At 40.1% G+C, this 327-nt stretch overlaps 1 protein-coding gene across 1 annotated transcript in view; it reads right to left on the bottom strand.

The window, feature by feature from the left end:
* The window catches only part of si:ch73-206p6.1 (phospholipid scramblase 1), a 5,500-nt gene extending 5,403 nt beyond the window's left edge, over nucleotides 1-97 (bottom strand). The window contains exon 1 of the mRNA XM_042298678.1: nucleotides 7-97. The gene's annotated coding sequence lies outside the window, so the exon portion shown is untranslated. The remainder of the gene's footprint in view (nucleotides 1-6) is intronic.
* Between the last annotated feature and the right edge of the window lie 230 nt (nucleotides 98-327).

Genomic DNA, 327 nt, shown 5'->3' with positions numbered 1-327 from the left:
ACTCACCCATATATTCTGGAAGAAAAATATAACAGTCCGCTTCACGAGCTCAGAATAAAACCTTTAATCTCATTGGAGAATATAGATGTCTTTCCCACCCGCATCAGCCAATGGTAAACCGAGGCAGTGAAAACCCAGGAAGTATTTTCTGTCACGCGTTTTAATGTCATTACAGCGCATGCTCGTCTAGCCAGACGAGTAAAGTAGGTTAAACCACAGGTCTTAACTGGTTTATTGGTTTTACCATTAATGGACTAAAGTATTAAGTGGTGTGATCTTATGAGATACAACTTACCAATGCATGTAGAAGCCTAATCAACAGACAGG

The sequence above is a fragment of the Oncorhynchus tshawytscha genome, linkage group LG16 (genome assembly GCF_018296145.1).
Source record: "Oncorhynchus tshawytscha isolate Ot180627B linkage group LG16, Otsh_v2.0, whole genome shotgun sequence".
In the NCBI taxonomy this organism is placed as follows: Eukaryota; Metazoa; Chordata; class Actinopteri; order Salmoniformes; family Salmonidae; genus Oncorhynchus; species Oncorhynchus tshawytscha.
This window is presented reverse-complemented; position numbering and strand designations above follow the sequence as displayed.